Genomic DNA, 17,460 nt, shown 5'->3' with positions numbered 1-17,460 from the left:
TGTGTCATTTGCAACAACTTGAAGAGCTGGTGGTATGTGGTTCAACGTGTCTCTTTTCTCTCTGCCATGACACCAGCAGTGATCTAGATAGAAGCCATCCCACCACTCTAATCATGAAGTAAACATAACATGGGACAGACAGACAGCCAATGTGAAATGGACACATAGGTTGAGCAACAAAGAACCTTTAGCATTTTAAACCACTAAGATATGACCCAGCCATCCCACTCCTGGGCATATACCCAGAGAAAACCATAATTCAAAAAGACACATGCACCCCAATGCTCATTGCAGCACTATTTACAATAGCCACGTCATGGAAGCAACCTAAATGCCCATCAACAGACGAATGGATAAAGAAGATGTGGTACATATATGCAATGGAATATTACTCAGCCATAAAAAGGAACGAAATTGAGTCATTTGTAGAGATGTGGTTGGATCTACAGACTGTCATACAGAGTGAAGTAAGTCAGAAAGAGAAAAATATCATATATTAACGCATATATGTGGAACCTAGAAAAATGGTACAGATGAACTGGTTTGCAGGACAGAAATGGACACACAGATGTAGAGAACAAACGTATGGACACCAAGGGGGGAAAGCGGTGGTGGGTGGGGTGTGTGTGGGGGGTGTGTGATGAATTGGGAGATTGGGACTGACATGTATACATTGATGCGTATAAAATGGATGACTAATAAGAACCTGCTGTATAAAAAGATAAATAAAATTAAATTCAAAACAAAAGATTTTTGGATTCACTTGTTACCATGGCATAACCCAGCCTATCTTGACCATAGGGAGATGGAGACTTGACAGAGAGATTTCAATTGCTTGTCATACCAGCAGAGCCATTTCTGTGAGCAAATGAATGCACCACACTGTTGTTAAATGTTTGATCCATTCAACTTGCATTGTTCTAATTCCTTGTCCGCCAAGGAGCCTTCTGCTTTTGATTCTTATGATTTGATTTTCCATGGTGGTATAACCTCCAGGGAGAAAAGGGGCTAAACATAACCATATTAATACAGTCTTTATTTTATTTTGTATTATAATTTATTAATTTTGCCTACTGATTTTATATATCTCTTACGATCTTTGTTAATGTTAGACCACCCGTGAAAGATGGCTATGTTCTTGGTTTGCAGACAAAGTCATAGTTTTAAGCAATGCTACCACGTAAAGTATCTCCAAAGACAGTGACCTGACCTTCCAGAGTGACTGTATCTTTCCATTACTACGTGGAAGAGAGTAGGCCACTTTCATCTTTGAACCTACATGTCCATCAACAGAAGAATGGTTAAAAAGATGTCACACACACACACACACACACACACACACACACACACACACACACTGGAATACTACTCAGCCATAAAAAAAATAAAATTTTGCCATTTGCAACAATACGGACGGACCTGGAGAGTATTATGCTAGGTGAAAAAAGCCAAAGAGAGAAGGACAAATACTCTGTAATATCCTTACACTTGGAATCTAAAAGATACAACAAACTGGTGAATATAAGAAAAAAGAAACAGACTCACAGATATAGACAACAAACCAGTGGGGGGAGGAACTGGGGGATTAAGAGGTACAAACTATTATGTATAAAATAAACTACAAAGATATATTATTCAACACAGGGAATATAGCCAATATTTTATAATAACTATAAATGGAATATAACATTTAAAAATTGTGAATCACTATATTGTACACCTGTAACTCATATAATATTATACATCATCTATACTTCAATAACAAACAAAAATAAATAAATAAAAATGTTAATTACTATATCCAAACCGAAACCAAGCTGAATTTCTAAACCTCAAATACTGAAAGGCATTTCTGATGTTTTTTGCTGCCTTACCATCTACTTCCAATCTGCTGACCCCTACTGTGGAAACAGAATTCTCATTAGAATCCAAGTCCAGCTCTTCTTTTCCATTACCACTGACTTAATCTGAAGTCTTGCTTGAACTTTTCCAACAGCCTTCTGGCTGGTGTCTCTGTCTTTACTCTTCTCTTTATAATCCATCCTATATATGACTCACAGATGGTCCTTCTAAAGCACAGCTGCAAATATTATTTTCTCTGCCCCAAATAATCAAATCATCCCCTATTAATCCAACTTCTTCACCCTGATATTCATGTCCTCCCCAGGCTGCCTTCCTCTAATCTAAAACATCGCCCTATGTGCATATCACATATCAATCAAAAGGAACAGTTTGTTGTCCACAAATGTGCTTTGGGCTAAAGGACATTTAGGGATGTTTTTATATCGTCTGATAGCATTCAGTAATTTTTCTGACATATGTTTTTCTTCTAGTCAGCTCAATCCATGTCCATCCCTCTTGTAAGACTATGCCTTTTTCATCTATCAAGGGGGCTTCAGTAAAAGACAGGAGTCTGTCAGCCCTTTTGGTATAGACCTTGACATTTAAACCACTGATCTTGATTCAACAAATGAGGCATATGGATTCAATCAGGGCATCCTGACCAGAGGAAAGGCTCAGCTCCATCTACATATATGTAGATAATATGATTTCCAAGTAATTATGATATGATTTGTACAATATAAAAGAATATGAATTCACTCAGTAACAATTGTTTATTGACTGAAGGAGGTAAAGAGCTGTATATGGAATTGTCCTCTCAAAAGTGGTCAGTGAAGCCAGTGCTAACTTAGATATTTGGATTTGTTTTCCTTCAGTTTCTCAAATGCTAATCACTCAGGGAAAACTGATGAAGAGCCACATACCCCTTTGTTTGCTCCTCAACCCTGCAAGCTGCCAGTCTAGAATGACCACACTCTAAAATTCCATTTGTCACAATTCTATCTCCAATGCATACATCAAATGCTACCTCTTCCTTAAAGTTCTGACACCTCAGCCTACACCTCCAAACAACCGTCTTATGTGAGTCAAGTGGTTTAGTGGATACAGCACTAAATTCAGTCTTCTCTCTGAATCTATACCTCTGTGACCTTGAGGCAATTGTACAACCCATCTAAACCTCTGTTACTTCCTCTTTAAAATGGAAACAATTAAACATTCCTGATGGGTAACATAGGGGGTCTTCAGGAAATATTTGGTCCTTCACCTTCCATTACTGCTATATGGATGACTTACTATTATCTTGCTCTGTAAGCTTTATGTTCCTATGAAACATGACCTATATTTCACTCTTCCCTAAATTTTTAGCAGAACTGAATATAATTTCTTATATACTAGACACTGAATTAATTAATTGATTGATTAATGTTGAATTTATGTGAAGTGAAATGTACTTTGCACCTTTTTAAGAAAAAACACTTAGTACATATCACAGAAAAATCTACTGAAGGGGTTCTATAGTTTCCCTTTCATAATAGTTACCTTTCAAAGGTATCCTGCCTGATTACTTTTATGATGTTTCCTACTTACATTACTCTTTCTTCTAAGAGCACCTCCTTTACCAGTTCCTTGCTGAAAAAGTCAACTTTTTTTAGTCCTAAATGATGATTTTTCTCCTCAATAACCACTGCTTAAAGGTCTCCCATCAAAATGGCCACTACTCTTTAAGAAATTAGTTGATCTCCTTAAATAAATTTCACTAAGATTTTTCTTTTTAATCTTAAGTATAGACCTGGAAATCCTGGAGGGCTGATTAAAACACCACAAGGGAGAATGGACAGTTCATGACAGGAATGATTTCAGGTAATTCATGATTTAACTGCTTATAAGAAATCAAAATCATTCTAAACAATGTGAAAGCACCAATAACTTTTGGTGAAAGTACTGTCAAAATCCTATACGTTAAACTACTTCCCTCCAGAGAAAGTAGGCTAGGTTTCCTGCCCAGGGTCTAGGTCTTTCTGCAAGCCATCTGGCCCCGAGGGTTGCAACTGCAACCACATCTAGATATTGCCAAGTTCAAGCTGTCCACCCTGAACCACAGCCCTATAGTTCAGCCTGTCTCTTTTGCTTAATTGAAACTGAACTTGGCTCAGTTAAACATGATGTCTCTTTTGCTCCTTCAGTGGCAATACGACATACATATTGCAAAGCCTTTCCCTGAAGCTCAAAACTCTAAACTCTTGAGTGTTAGTTGACCCCAAAAGAAGTTCTCGGCTTTACCTCGGGGGGATAAGGAAAGAGAAGGGGCTTCGGAGACAAACAAGCCTGATTCCATGGCTAAACCCATCACCATACTAGCTTTGTGACTTTGGGAAAGCGACTTAGCCTCTCTATTCCTATTTCCTCATAGGACTGTTGTGAAGACAGGATTAGATCACACAGTTGATATATTTTTCCAGCTAATGTTGGAAATGTACCCCACTCCTCTCCTCCTACTTTCCTATCATTTCATTCCTTGTGAGAAATAAGGGTGAGTAATCCCATCCCATGGTTGTTTGTCTAAATTCTCCTTCTGCCTGTCTTTCTTCCAGTTGTTAATTATAAAATTATATACAAACAAATTTATTCAATGTTTCCATTCGGTAAGTATGTGAATATCTGCTCGGTGTTACGGATCGGGTAGGCACTGGTTATTAGAAGTGGGTATCAGTGTGTCAGGAAATATCCAGTCTGATACAAGAGTCAATATTACTGAACAACTGCTGCCACTGCTGCTACTAACGCTACACTACTACTAGTACTACTACCACTACTACTACTACTACCATCACACTACTAGTAATATACTACTATACCAGCCACAACAACAGCACCAACTGTCTTAATACAACAAGCACTGTATAAGCACAGAGCTAAGAATGCACATATTCATCATTTATTCAACCTCTTATCTTGTTCATTATTGTATTCCCAACACCTACAAGAGTCCCTGACATTTCTGCAGATAAGGAAATCAAGGCGTCAGCAGAACTATGTTCCCTCTGCAGGCTCTTAGGGCACATCCGTCTTCTTGCCTTTTACAGTTTCTAACCCCACTTTGCAGATAAGGAAACTAAGGCTTAGGGAACTGTACACCACAGTAATTCCCTAAGTGCCATAACAGGAGTATGCTTCTTTCATTATTCAACCTCCACACACACACATGCACACGCACATATTCAGAAACCAAGATTCTGGACACTTGTCTGTAAACTTTTTGAAAGAAAAAAATAGTGCATTTTGGAAACTAGATTAATACAGCAGAACTTCTAATGCTGTAGACAGTAGGCATAGATTATTTCCTTGATCTCTATCTAAAATCCTAGTTTTTTATGCAGTCATCCTAATATTACACAACAGATATGACCCTGCAGGTAAGAAATCACTATCTTTGCTGTCTGTCCTTATACAAGTTTATATAAGTGCAGATAAATGAGAAAATCAAGGTTTTAGATAAAGGGGCTCAAATATACATTTGCATAAACAACGTGGCGTAGTAAAAGACAGACTGGTTTCTCTGTTGACTTAAATTTTCATATGAAAGAATTTCCCAACCTATGTACTTAGACCATGAACTATATTCAGTGAATCAACTTCCAGAACATGTCCTATCATGAATTAAGCAAAGCTGCAACTAACATCCCAGAACTCCAGGGAGAGAAGATTCCAGGAAATGTCACAAATTTGCTTCGTATTTTTGGTTTAGGTTTGAGAAGCTTGGCACTATACACTCTACTAGGCTTTAGGGAATAAGTTAATAAATTAGTAAAATAATTAGTATTATACCTTTATTTACCCTTTCTTGAGTTATTGTAAGTACATTACAGTTAGAATCAGGACCTTACACCCAACCTATATTCTATAAATTCAAACTGGAAAAAAAAAGGGAATGAATGAATGAGGGAATAAATAAATGATCCAACACTTTTTTAAACCTCATATGGAAATACAGCCTTTCCCCAAATGAAAGTAAGTTGATAAGGACTGATTGTGTAAGAAGTTTTGGGGATTTTAAATCTCCTGTGCTGATCTGAACTGCATACTGGAATTATATCCGACTCAGACAGTCAGCACATGTAATGTTATTACGCATATGTCAAGAATTTCTCTATTTTCTTATTAATAAGACAGCCAAGGATTATAAATGCTTTTCTTTCCTTCTAAACCATCTTTTATTTTGTTTTTTCCTCTAGGAGCTATTGCAAAGATAAAAATCTACCCTTTGTTTGATCTGCTACCCAGGGAAAGAGTGTTTATGTATCTTTTTCTTCCATATTGCATCTGAAAAATCATGAAAGTAGCCAGATAAGCTGTATTTCTTCAAGCAATATTTTCAATGTTTCTTTCCCATATTTTCAATGACTATGAAGTGATAGCTAAGTGATATATTAGTGATAACGAAATGCTTAGAAGCAGAGGCTTTTAGTGGAACAAGTATGTAAGTTTTGGACAAATATTCATTGACTTTCAAACTCTCGATGCTTTTACATATTTGTAAGTAAATGTCCTCTCTTTCGATCGACTAGTCAATGCAATATTATGAAGAATTCTGAAACACTTCAAGAGCAATTTAGACAAAGCAGATATGTCAATGAACAATTTAGTTATTGCTTCTGTTTTGTTTACTATAATTACATATTTGGGGACTAAAGAATTAAAGACAAATTTTTCTAAAAAGGAAAACATGAATAGCCTAAAGATCTCAAGACCTTTCTTTGTTTCTCAAGTTTATCAGAATTGCTTACATTCTAGAACAACCTTTCTTTTTCTAGTATTACCTTAGATCAAAAGTACATAGACTTCAGGTACCCTTTTGCCCTTGAGTGCTGTTTATCTAGGATAACATGCTTTCCTTATGATTACAGGCACAGCATTATCTTTTGGGGGAAAAAAGATGGGACAACATCCAGAGAATGAGTTTATAGTAAAGTTATCAACCAGAATATAAGTCCACACCAGATTCCAAAGAATAATAAAAACAGCAAATACACTGTACGATTATGCATTATTCCAAGCACTTCACATATATAATCAAATTTTATAAACTCTGCAGAACAATTTTTGGTCTGTGGCTTGTGTCGCTGACATATAGTCTACATAAAAAGTATCCTGGAGCCCTCATGTCGGAGAAATGAAAACTCAGAGAACTGAGTTGACCCACTGAATTCATCTAGTTCCTTGATAACGAATACCTCTTTGAAAAGAAGAAGACCCACATTCTTAATTGCTTGTCTCATCATAAGTAGAAAGATGGTCTTTGACCAAAGTCAAGTGCAAGGCTAGACCTACTGCACATGTACATGGAGACATGAACAAGGACTTTTTCCAAGGCTGCCAACACTGTCCTATTCGGGCAGCCTTCAATCCAGCCCTCTGGAGCTTGCGTGCTCTCTTTTGTCTGAGTTCTGGGATGGCTCCCACCATGGGCACTTCTCTTCCAGCCATGTGGCTTGGACCAGTGCCCATCCTAACACACCCACAAAATAAGAATCCTTATACCTGCCCCACCGACGTACACGAAGGATCCAACCCAAATTGATAAGGGGGCTGCGGGATGAATCGGGAAGCCTTTCTGGAATTGTTGACCCTTCAACTTAGCCTTGAAAGACAAGTAAAGATTGGCCAAAGGAAAAGGAGAAAGGGAGTTTCAAGAGGTGAACAGGGCATCTTAAAAGGCTGTGACGCCCGAGACAGGGTGGAATGTCTGAGGAAAGTTAACATTTCTAGGAACAAGAGAGCAACCTGTGTCTTCCTTGATAAAATAACTTTTACCAGGGGGCCTCCTAGAGAAAATGCACTAAAACCTGTTGATGTGTAAGTCTCACAACGGCATAATGATATGTATTATTAAAGGCCCACGTCAAATGCCACCTACTCTGTCAAATTTTGGAGAAGAATTCCTCCCACCCCCGCACTTGCTTCTCTGCTCAGACCGCTGTCTGACTCATATAGGGAGATGTGCACGAGGTGTCTCTTTCCTTAGATCACGAACTACTGGGAGGCAGCAACAGTCCTCCCACCACTACATGGACTGACCTTCCGGAATCCGTGCCTACACTCTAGCTTTCCTTCCTGTCACGAGGGAAGACAAGGCTCTACTGCTGTCAGAGACAGTCCCTCCACTTATATTCTGGATTTCACGTCTCATCTACTTAAGGACACTGTTCCCACAGAAATCTACCTCCCACCTTGCAGCATCCATTCTTCATCCTCCATACTTCTCTGCGCACAAAAATATCGAGTTGCCTTTCTTTGACCCTTGTGTCCCTCCACCTACAGCTGGGCTCCTCACTCTTTGTCACAGCACTCCCCCAAAGTCATCTGTGCATACTGTCTGCATTTCCTCCGCTCACATTTTATCTTCAACCCACACATACACTTACATCCCAATCACTCCATTAAAACTCTTCTGACAAGGTCAACGGCAGCCTCCACCTTGCCAAATCCAAAGACCATGTCTTTGCTTTCATCTTAGTCTCTCAGCAACATTTCATATTGCTAACTCCTCTCTTCTTATATACATTCTCTTGGGTGGTGTGGCATCCAGAGTGTCCAAACTCTCCTTCTACCTCACTGGCAGCTCTCTCTGAATTTTCTTTACCGACTCTTCTTCAGCACTGGACCCCTACTGTTGCAATAACTCACAGTTCAATCCTGAGACCTCGTCTATCTTCCGTCTCTGATGTTTATCTCACCCTGGTCCATGAGTCATTCTATCTCAATACTGCTGAGTCTCACATTTATGTCTACAGTAGTGGCTGCTCCCTTCAGGATATTTATACAACTGTCTACCTGGATATCTAATAGATTTCAAATGGAACAAGATTTGTTTTCTTACTTTTAAAACTGGTTTTCTTTTTCCCAGACTTCCCCCTTAGTAAGTCCTAAGTCTAAAGCCTGGAGCCCTTGGGATTTCAGTCTTCATCTCAACATTCCCATCAACTCTATCAGCAGGCAATGGTGGCTCTACCTTCCACATACTTTTTTAAATCCCTACATTCTTTGCATCTCCACTGGCACCATTATAGGCCCAGCAACCAGCAACTCCTACCTGGAATTTCCCCCATCTAGTATTCTTCAGTTCTTGTTCCTCTAACAATTCATTTTTTATATATCAGGTAGCAGGGGCTTTCAAGATGTAAATCAAGTTATGCTACAACCCTGCACCAAACCCTCTACTACCTTCCTTAAAAACCCTCTAAAATCGAAACCCCTTTCTATCTACCTCTTTCAGTACACCACACATTCCCCCTCCCCATCTCTCTCTCCCTCTCCCCACTCCCTCTCCTTCTCTCTCTCCCATCCTCGCCCCCTGCAATACTATAGGCTTGTTCCTAATCTCGTTCCCCTTGAGGACCTTTGCAGTTGCCACAGCCACTGCCTGAACAGTATGCTTCATCATAGAATCTCAAGTCAAATGTCACATCTTGGAAAGGTCTCCCTAACCACCCAACCAAAACGCAGTATTACTTTACAGTAGTTTTTCTTCTTAGCACTTAGCACCACACATTTCTTACCTCTCTTTGTTTTCTTGTGGAGTCCGCTTTTATCCACTAGATTATAAGCTCCATGCGTCTCTTGTTCTCTGAATATCTCATGCACATAGAACAGTACTTGGCACATAAACACTGTTCAATAAATACTTGTTAAATTAATGAAAGGATACGTTTGTCTAGAAAGACAAAGAGTAGGTACAATGTGGTACCGGAAGTCAAGAGGGAGGGTTGGCAAAGTAGTGTGTCTCAAGGACTCAGGGCATCCTTGACCTGGAGTTTATACCAAGAGTGTCCACAGGTCAGCTTGACTTTGGGCCACTAGGTGAGCTGTGTGGTGTCCTCAGGCAATTCCAGCGGATAATGAGTCACAATGGCCCCTCTCAACAGCCATACCCTGTGCCCACTCCTGCCAATTACTCAGCTTCAGCTCTAAGCACAGTACTGTAATTACACCTGTTACTAATTAAAGGACAAAGTAAATGTGAAGTGCTAGTGAAATACCGCACAGGAGTAAAGCAGTAATTATATTTATTGTATAATTTCCATTTGGCAATTATATTGATTGTACAATTGAACATACTGCATAATGGTGATAATTACAATTGTTAACATTTTCTGCTGGGAAGAATCCAAGTGGGTAAACAGGTTGCTTTGAGTTACTGACAATCAGAAGGGGGAGTCTGGGGTTCCTCTTTAATTCTTAGACATACTGATCACAGATATTCCCTCTTGAAATACTGAAGTTTGAAAAACAGACCTTTCATGTTTTGAGAAGGAAAATCAATCTGAACCTTTCAGTATTTTGCATTGATGGAAACAGATAAATGCAAAGAAAAATCAAACCCAGGGGAAAAAAAAAGGGAAAGTGTTCCCACGTCAGAACTGAATTGGCAACGAGTCTGAACCACAGAACCAGAGGTAGGGAGGAAACAAATCCCAGGGCATAAGAAAATGGGCACCAGCTGAGGCCCGAGGGCAAATCAGTCCTTCTTGGTGGATCACATTAGCATAAAAGATCGCACACCAGAGTGGCCTGAACAAGGGATGAGAACAGTGCTTGGCAAGAGAGCATGCAGGCCAAACCATAAGCCCTTTGGGTTCTCCTTTCTTACTCAGAAAGAAGAAATACATAGTAGTTTTACAACATACAATGAACATGTCTTTGGTTGAGTCACCTTCATAAAACGAATCTTGGTAGTATACATATATTTGATATTGTATTTTCTGTACATTATTAATGGCTCCTGGCAGAGAAAGGAAGGGGATTAGAAGTCACCTAGTTTGTGCTTTTCTTCGTCACATGGCTTTGGAACGTGACCATTACGGAGATCAGTATAGTCAGCAATGGAATAGCTATGGCAAGGAGTAGGTGATGAACTCTACAGAGTCCTGGCTGAACAGTGGAGGAGCAGGTGAAGGAGAGACTAGAATTATACTTACACATAATTGACAAAGGAGGCTTAGACTCATCATAAAACCATTGCTGTTCATTTGACAGCCATGGGCCTGCTTATAAGTAGATGCGCTAACATTAATTCATTTAAGAAATACTGTGACTTAGATAGAATTGGTATTTCCTGCATTTTACAGGACAACAAATTTAAGGTTTCAGCAGATACTGTACATTGGTACCCAAGTCCATTAAATCCTGAACAAAGCTGCACCCATGTACTCAACCTTCTGCAAAGAGACCACCAGCTCCAGCTCAGGGGTAAATCTGGATTCATCTAACCAACATAAGATCTCACTCTGCTTGCATCAATCAGAGCAATGTTACTACTCTTACAAGTGACTCGCTGGGGTGATACGTGACCCAGATATGACCAACATCATGAAAGGAAATCCTGGGGGTGAGGAGCTGTGGGAAAGAAGTTCTCAGTCTTATGAAGGATACAGCAGAAGATACATGTCTGTTGTCCCTCCACTGGAGCTGATTATGTCTGTGTGTAATGCCTGGTCCTGTAGAGCCAATGTGTGTGCACGAGGGGGAAAAGATGAGAACAAAACTGAGATAGTGAGGATGGAAGGACAGATGGTTGGGAAGAAAACCTAGATCTTAGGTATTATCGTGGAGCCACTGAATTAACCAGCCCAGAACCACTCTGCCTCTATGTGCCATTGTTAAAGGCATTTTCAGGAGCGTTTTCTCTGCTTTGCAGCTGAAAGCTCCCTCACTGGTCCAGAGGCACAGAGAGGTAAACTAATTCATTCAAGGTCACAGAGCAAGTAGGAAACCTTGTCCCTGAACAGTGAAATCAATAACTCCCAACTTTCCACTTCTTCAATTTCTGGGGGAAAAAAATGAGGAAGGGATGTTTGGATATGTATAGAAGCAAGAATCGTATCTTTTTGCCTATATTTCTATCAAAATATGACTACTTTGGGGGACTAAACAGAACCATAAACTACCTTGCATATGGGAAAACACCATACATTTTACCAAATTTGTAAAAGAAAGAGCTTAATTTATCTGTTTTAATTAAAAACTAGTAACGATTACCTTATTTGTAAATTTTTTAAAATCTTACGTGAACATTCCAAATTTAGATTTTTTTTCCTGCTTGAGAAGCAAAAAATTTATAAATGATAATATGAAAGTACGTTAATATTATTTCAGGACAATGTGCTAAGCTCTTTGAGGATGCTCTAATGTGACCCTCTCAGCAACATCATAAGGTAGGTATTATCATTATCTCCTTTTATTAACAAGTTATTGGGCAAAGTGGTTTTGTCCAAGGAACTTATCCTGCAATACCAGTCAGCACCTTTGTTCCAAAGTCCTTGCTCTGAACTGCATGCTATATTGTTCCCCATTTTAAAATCTTCTATCTTGCCTTAAAAAATTTTTAAGTATATACTTAACATATACAATCACATTTTTTTTTTTTTTTTTTTTTTTTGCAGTACGCGGGCCTCTCACTGTTGTGGCCTCTCCCGTTGTGGAGCACAGGCTCCGGACGTGCAGGCTCAGCGGCCATGGCTCACGGGCCCAGCTGCTCCACGGCACATGGCATCCTCCCAGACCGGGGTACGAACCCGTGTCCCCTGCATCGGCAGGCAGACTCTCAACCACTGCACCACCAGGGAAGCCCACAATCACATTTATTAAGAAAACTTCAGAAAAAAGACATTTTTAAAGGTCAGGATTATTATTATTATTGAATCATTTCTTATATATTTTCTCATGAATAGGGCCATTCAAAACTATTATATTTATATAAAACTTAGTCATTTGCAAAATTTGCCATTTCATTGTGGGCACGTCTAGTTTACGTGATTTTTCCACTACTTTTGAAATTTGAAATTTAGCACAATATCCTAAAGTAGCTTTTTAAAATGAAGTTCAATCTTCAAAATAATTTCTGAAAATGTACATTCAGAAACGCCACCTAAGTAAAGGACTGTCAATGACAGACTATGTCTTTTCAATAAACTTAAGTATATGCCAGAGTCCGTGTCCCAGCCACCTTCATAATGGGCTTCCTCAGAGATATGGTCAGCCTCAATATTGATGCTAGTAAACATATAAGAAAACCAGCAAGGAAGGGAATTCCCTGGAGGTCCAGTGGTTAGGACTCTGCCCTTTCACTGCAGGGGCCTGGGTTCGATCCCTGGTCAGGGAACTAAGATCCCACAAGACGCACAGCTCGGCCAAAATTTTAAAAAAAGGAAAGAAAAGAAAACCCGCTCATAGAAAAACCCAGCACTACAGGCTGTGGTTTGAAAATGATGGTAACAAACCCTGGGTTTTATTATTCTCATTCTCAGTCAAACTTCTGTTTCCTCACACAGCAAACGCTGAAAACTTTTATCTCACCATACAGTTTCAGGACATACGCGATTAGTAGCAAAACATGGATTCTGGAAATACCTTTAAATGTGTTCACCAAGAAATTTAAAATAACTGTTAAAAATTAATAATTACTGTAAATAAAGTTTTCATAGCCATGATATAAATATCCAGAGGTGAGGATGTCTTCATGACATGTCAGAAGCCAATTAAAACTGTCTCACCTCAAGAGGACAGCAAATAAGAGCGTTAGGAATAAGTCATTTTTTGTCTTAAGTCATTTCACCATATCTACTCACAGCCTTAGAAACATGTCAGTCCATATATATGTTTTCTAGTTCCATCACATGCATACTAAGAAATGCTGAACATCTGGGGTCTAAAAAAATATCGCATCCTGAACATTTTATTTTATTAATTTATATTTTGCACTGAGCTAAAATAAATACATGAAAATAAACTGAATTATAGTACATACCTACAAAAAGGTCTCCAGGTGTAGGAATGAGGGCCCACATTGGACCCTGACCTACTGGAAATAAGATCTGATAAAATATTTATGATGCTCATGACATGAGGGCAACTGGGACTTGGCAAAACGATTACCATTTCTCCTATGTGTCTTCATAAATGGGTTTGCCTGTGTTGCAACTGAATCTACTATGTGGAGAGAAACAACAATCTCACAGGCCAGAAGGCCAATGTTCTAAAGCCTCAGAATTTCCTACAAAAGGGACCTGAATGTCCAGAAAGTCTACAATATACAAAGATATATTTTATATATATATTTTTTCTATATATAATCTCATATAACATATATATATCCATAGATATTATTATATCTCTATATATCCAAATATATATATTATAATCCATAGATATATAAGTCCATAAATGTTTGCCCAAATATGGATCACTCTGTGACTTCTAAGTAACCTGGTCAACAGTAGCCCCAAAATAGAAAGGGCTTAATCGTGACCACAACCAGGTATTAATCATGTGCCTGTGCGTCCACTCTGCTCTTGCATTCTGGTTGCAATACATAATGGACATGTGCACATATGTCATGCAGACTTGTTGGGTTCATGTTAAAATTGTGAGGTGTTGGTGGAAGTGGGCCTCGGAGGGTCACAGACTAACTCCTTCTGTCAGTGGACAGAACTGGCTCATAGTTGCCCAGCTCCTGTAGGATGAAGCTTTTTAAGGTGATTCCAGCCACTGGGCATGACTGAAGAAAAGTTAACCATCACTTCAGTGAGGACAGCAAATATGCTTCTCCTCTGATTCGTGTTGCATGCCTTTTTATTGGTGAGGATTTAAGTAGGTATGTGCGGACATGTGAGAAAGAGAAATGAGATAGTGTCTGTCCTTTAACAATTCTCTATGAGTTATAATCTCTCTGGGGTTCTGCATGCTTCTGCTAAAGACAGACATTATCTTGTTTTTAAGCAATGAATTCTTGAGTCAGTTATTCACTAAGGTGATTCTTAACAATTTCATGCCCATAGAGACATTCAGACATGAAGTGATAAGGTTTCTGCTGCTACCCAGTGACAGAGAACTAGAGATATGCAAAATAGTTGATACATCTGTGAGGAAACTCACCTTTTCAAAAACTATTTTAAAAATAAAGACGTATGATGCCAGTTAGAGACTGGGTAATATAGGGTCATAAACTAGATGAAACTCTTTGGATTGGGTGATAAATCTATACCTGACCTTATTTTATTCTTTATTAAAATACAACCAATAATAAGATGTAAAGATGTGATAATGCAGCCTTTGAGCCTTTTCAGAACTGATTTTGAAAGATCCTGAGTCAACGCTAACATTTAGTATAATACCTAGACAGCCAGCTTGCCTGCCCCACACGTTTTTGCTTCTGCATGAACTGATGAAACTCTCGTTCCAGTAATATCTTCTTCAGTGTAGGCTAGTGAAGTAACAAGGAGATCATGTATGTGTGTGCAAATAAATGTTTATTCCTGTGTAGCAGATTCCCAGTCCAATAGGTTGGAGTATGCAAGGAGTAAAATAATGCATTTTATTTGAAAAACTGATTTCAATTTAGAATTCTTTTGACCATTAACACAAACTTAACTGTGCTCTTTAGAGATTAACTGGACACTGATGATCCATCTGCAGGGAAAGGTTTGAGGAGGATCAGAGACAGAAAGACAGGGAAGAGCGGGGTGAGTTAAAGGTTAGCGGAGGCAAAGCCAAACCCCTAACTTCCAAAAAAACACTATGCCTTAAAACAACAATTGGGGGGACTTCCCTGGTGGCGCAGTCGTTAAGAATCCGCCTGCCAATGCAAGAGACGTAGGTTCGAGCCCTGGTCCAGGAAGATCCCACATGCTGCGGAGCAACTAAGCCTGTGTGCCACAACTACTGAGCCCGCGAACCACAACTACTGAGCCCATGTGCCACAACTACTGAAGCCCATGAGCCTAGAGCCCATGCTCCACAACAAGAGAAGCCACTGCAATGAGAAGCCCACGCACTGCAGCAAAGAGTAGCCCCCACTCACCACAACTAGAGAAAGCCTGCGCGCAGCAACAAAGACCCAACACAGCCAAAGAAAACCCACAAAAAAACAAAAAAATAATTGGGCAGATGCTTTAATGTCTTACATTTCTTTTGTAATTTCCTAGCACATGATTGGGCATGTGGTAAATGTTCAGTAAGAGGTTGAGAGGTTGGGTTTTTTTTCTTTTTTTTTTCTTTCTTTTTTCTTTCTTCTCTTTCTTTTCATTACTCTCTCTCAAGAAAGAGCCTGATGAGAAAGCTGTAAGACTTTGAGCCAGAGGTGGTCCTGAGCCTGGATCTCCCTGAGGCTGGCCTCTTCTTTTCATTTATATCAAACCCTGTTTCCAGCCTCTTAAATAGTTATTTATTGATCTCTCCCAAAGGGTCACAGGTAACAGGCTCAAGATGCTGCTGCGTTTTACTCACACTGTGTAAAGCACTCGAAGATGCCCTGTCAATTACTTAGCAGCTTCACTGGAATGAAATTATGTAACTAAGCATCCCATTTCAAATTAGCAATAAATGTTTACCAGCTCACAGGAATGAGACTTTCAAGGGGCCTTCATCCAGACCTTGCTGGTTTTGACAGGAAGTCAGTGTCTCTCCATCCTTTTTCTAGTAAGAGATGCAGGATTTTAATGAATCCCAAAGATAAGTTCCATAAACCAGTCAGATGCCAATTATTAACATTATGCAGAAGCTGGTGACTTCCCAAAAGAACACATTCTTCCTTTGGGCAAGTCTATTTACTAGGTCCCCAAGGAATTCATTTGCTTCCAGAAGGTGAATGGTAAAATATATTTTTATCAACTCAGTGTTTGAAAAATATCACAAGGACTGTGTTTGGTTTTTTATATATTAAAAATCAATTGCTATATTATATATAAATAGGAATTTTAAGTTGTTCTATTATTAAAGACCTCTGGCTTCTTTCAGCACCCTTTCAAGTGTTTTTAAGTATTTCTCTATCATGGTGGATACTGCTAATTTCCCCCACTCTCTGCATATCTCTTCTAAATGGAATCCCTTCCTCTATGACAGTCTTAACCTGGCCATTTGATCAAGTCCTTGCCAATGGAACACAAATACCTGGAAGGATGTGTGCAACTTTCACATCATTTTCTTAAGAGCCACTTGCCTGCCCTCAACTTATCTTTGCCCCTCGTAGAAAGGAGATATTGTTCCAGTGAGCCAGGATTTACTCTGTGGATGAGGAAAACTTGTGGAACAACAGGACAATTAGATACAAGGAACTTGAGCCCTTCAACAACTGTGTAGAGCACGCCACCATCTTCCTGGCCTGTCCTCCTTTCTTTAGATCAGAGTTTCTGAAACTTGGCACTATTGTCATTTAGGCAGAATAATTCATTATTACGAGAGAGTGCTCCAAGCGTTGTAGGAAGTTCAGTAGCATCCCTGGATACCAGTGACTCCTCTCTCGCTAGTTGTGGCAACCGTGAATGTCTCCAGATGTCGTCAAATATCTGGGGCAAAATTTGCCCCCAGATGAGAACCACTGCTCTAAGCAGTTCAATGAGTGAATAAACTTTTATCTTATTCAATCCTCTGTATTCTTGGGTATATCTGTTATAGCAGCTCAAACTAGCAGTTCTCAAAGTGTGGTCTGCAGGGAACCTTTTAGGGACTCTGTGAGGTTAAAACTATTCCCATAATAATGCTAAGATGTAACTTTTCCTTTTCACTGTCTTGACATTTGTACTGCTAATGTAAAAGCAACGTTTGATAAAAATGCTGCCTGCCTAG

General features: G+C 39.3%; 1 protein-coding gene and 1 long non-coding RNA gene across 10 annotated transcripts in view; one reads left to right on the top strand and one right to left on the bottom strand.

The window, feature by feature from the left end:
* Positions 1–17,460, bottom strand: part of NRG3 (neuregulin 3) — a 1,065,062-nt gene that overhangs the window by 731,407 nt on the left and 316,195 nt on the right. The window lies entirely within an intron of this gene.
* On the top strand, positions 2,894–17,193 carry LOC125961063 (uncharacterized). Its single transcript, XR_007471381.1, has 3 exons — positions 2,894–2,922; positions 3,625–3,702; positions 16,865–17,193. It is a non-coding gene; the product is annotated as an uncharacterized LOC125961063 (long non-coding RNA).

Source organism: Orcinus orca, chromosome 14 (genome assembly GCF_937001465.1).
Source record: "Orcinus orca chromosome 14, mOrcOrc1.1, whole genome shotgun sequence".
Classification (NCBI taxonomy): Eukaryota; Metazoa; Chordata; class Mammalia; order Artiodactyla; family Delphinidae; genus Orcinus; species Orcinus orca.
This window is presented reverse-complemented; position numbering and strand designations above follow the sequence as displayed.